Genomic DNA, 3,164 nt, shown 5'->3' with positions numbered 1-3,164 from the left:
TTGGTGTCTCTCACTCCACCCTCTGATTGCTAGTCTGCCTATGTGACTGGCCCAGGCCCAGAGTCACCACATGGCTCCCAGCTGTGCTGGGACACCAGGATACATTCCTGTCTCTCAACTGTGGGTTCTCCTTTTTGCTCACCACAGGCTTGGGCTGGTCTAGAGCGGAATCTTGCAATGTGTAGCTTCCCTCCTCTGTTTCTGTCCTAGGCCATCCAGTGCCCTGATGCCCCAGTGCCCTCGACCTAGTCAACCCACCCTCAGCCAATTCTTATTGTAGGAAGACAACCCCTGTATGAACATGAGCAATCTCATCTTAGAGGACAAGGTGGAGCTAGGAGCCACGCTTTGGAGGTCTCCTCATCTCCAAACGGCAGCGCTTTTGGAGGTTCAAAACTCCATTGTCCTGAAACCCCATGCCTTGCCTTGCCATTCCCGTTCTCAGCAGGCCTTTTCAAGCTCTGCTGACTCTGGAGCTTGTTCTTGACCTACTTGGGTGTGTTTGTAAAACGGGGAACAACTCCTTTGATTTTCACAGGCTGAGGTGAAAATGAGACAACTCTGCCTTTATGGGCCACTTAGAAGTTTGGGCACAGCCGTCATTATCTACAATCTGCTTCGTGCCCCCTACAACCACAGTGGATGGTGATACTCATGTGTGGGACCCCTGTTGTGACAGGTAGAGACACAAGCCAAGCTCCAGCTCCATCAGACACTCCTAGGGACACAGGGGAAATGGGTTTACTACGCGTATTAAATATCGTACATACTAAAGATGTACATACGGGGTAATGGCCACTCTGCCTCTGCAGCTATAGCTCCCCTTTCTTTGTCCCAGGTAAAGAAAAAGTTTACTATAAGGAGAATACTGATCATCATTTTTTTTCTAGCATAGTTAGGTCTTTATTCGAAACTCCAATCTACCAAGTTAACGTTTTCCACCAACTCGGGGAGCGGAGACCTTCACAGGCTTCCCATTCTTCTGTTTAGATGCTGCTTTTGTAGGGGCCTTGGCAGCAGCCATTGCTGTCTTCTTGGATGCCTGCTTAGCCTTTTTTGCTTCTTTGGCAGCCCGGATAGCCTGCTCTCGCTGGGCTTTCCTGACTTTGGGTTTCTGATTCCTCTTGACCACAATATCAGCAAGGGATGCACCCGTGATGCCGCGCTGCAATTTGACTGTTCGGCAAGTTCTTTTCTTCTGAATTTCTTCCGACCATCCTTTCTTGTGTTTTCTTCCGTAGAGGAGAGTTCAGTTTATCTGCCGAGGATTCCTTTTGGAAAGGCATGCAGACTCGTATTTTGCATTAAGAAACTGGAAAACCTTCCCATCGGTCCTGGCATAGGGTCGCCCGTATCCCAGGTAGATCTTGTACCCATTGAAACTGCCCAGCCAGCTCGACCATCATAGTGAGTGTTGCCACCCGGCCCGAGGGAAGATGGTGAAGACACCTGATTATCATTTTTAACTGTCCTTAAACATCGGTCCTTTGCAAACACAAGTAATAGCATTATACAATTTGTGTGCTCCAGCCTTAGGGCCATGGACTGCCTGCTCATGAAGGGTTGTCGCCTTTGTGAGACAAACCACAGAATACCTGTTGTGTGCCAGGCTGCCAGCCTTGGAAGCTCCCAGGTTGAGAAGACAGAGTCCTGGAGCAAAAAGGAAAGGCAGCCCATATCCACAGCTGCCCTTGGCTGAGTGTCTCCCGATGGCAGCCCTCTGTACTGACTAGTTTTGTGTGTCAATTTGATATAAACCAGAGTCATCGGAGGAAGGAGCCTCAGCTGAAGAAATGTCTCCATGAGATCCAGCTGTGAGGCATTTTCTCAATTAGTGATCAGTGGATGAGGGCCCAGACCATGGTGCGGGTGGTGCTGGGTTCTATAAGAAAGCAAGCAGGCAGGTTGGGCAGTGATGGCCCATGCTTTTAATCCCAGCACTTGGGAGGCAGAGACAGGCAGATCTCTGTGAGTTCCTGTCTTGAAAAACCCGGGGCAAAGAGAGAGAGAAAGAGAGAGAAGAGGGAGATAGAGAGAGAGAAAGAGGGAGGGAAGAAGGGAGGGAGAGAGAGAGCACAGGCTGAGCAAGCCAGTAAGCAGCTCCCCTCCATGGCCTCTGCATTAGCTCCTGCCTCCCGGATCCTGCCCTGTTTGAGTTCCTGTCTTGACTTCCTTCAGTGATGAACAGCAATGTGAAAGTATAAGTCAAATAAACCCTTCCTTCCCCAACTTGCTTTTTGGTCATGGTATTTCATCCATAGAAACTATAACTAAGACACCCTCCTTGGCTGAGTGAATCCCTCCACTTCCTTTCTTTTCCTTCCTAAATGAAACTTGCTGCTTTTTGAAATCTCCAAAACCAACTTTGGAGTTTCTCTATTATAATCTTTCCCTGATTCATTGATCTACACTAGCATTTATTACTATTTATACTTAATATAAACACATTTTAAAATACATTTAAAATAGTTTCATTATAGTTACAATTTCATAGGTGTGTGTGTGTGTGTGTGTGTGTGTGTGTGTTTGATACAGGCCTCACACCCTCCTTCCTCATTCTCCTGAAGCAGGAACCAGGCACATCTCTCAAGGTGACCTCATCCTTTATTTTAGCTCACCCCACAGCCTGCAGGGCTATAAGCAAGCCTGGAGGGACTGTGCTGGTTACAGGTGGCACATTCCCCACTGGGAGCAAAGCAGCAGGAACACTGGGCTGCCCCTATCTCTCACTCCCCACCCCTTCCCGTCCTCAGCTCAGGGCAGCCTATGGCTGAATTTCAAGACCCTTTGTTCTACTAGACCTCTGGGTGCTGCAGAGCACACAGTCCAGGCCTTTAACTGCCATCTTGTCATCACCCATGTCACCCATAGCTTGAGAACTGCACTGAGACTGCAGCCCAGTGGACATCATAAGTGTGCTCTGCCCGACCTTCCAGTCCTATCTATCGCCTCCGGTGGGAGTGCTGAGCAGGGTCATCAGGAGCGGTGCACAGAGTTCTCCCGGCATGCTGGGCAGCAGAGACACCCAGTGCAGGTTCACAGCTAGGGAAGAAAGTCTCTCAGCAGTGCTGTGTGGGTGGGTTCCTTCCTGCCAGCACCAGCAGTTACAGTAATTGGACCGATTACCACTATGGCAGGTGAGCTGTGTAATTGCACCCGGGGTG

The 3,164-nt window shown here is 49.4% G+C and overlaps 1 pseudogene; it reads right to left on the bottom strand.

Moving 5' to 3' along the window:
* Window positions 1-890: 890 nt before the first annotated feature.
* On the bottom strand, window positions 891-2,860 carry LOC127225642 (60S ribosomal protein L24-like; annotated as a pseudogene).
* Window positions 2,861-3,164: the final 304 nt, after the last annotated feature.

Source organism: Phodopus roborovskii, unplaced genomic scaffold, assembly GCF_943737965.1.
Source record: "Phodopus roborovskii unplaced genomic scaffold, PHOROB, whole genome shotgun sequence".
NCBI classification, from domain to species: domain Eukaryota; kingdom Metazoa; phylum Chordata; class Mammalia; order Rodentia; family Cricetidae; genus Phodopus; species Phodopus roborovskii.
This window is presented reverse-complemented; position numbering and strand designations above follow the sequence as displayed.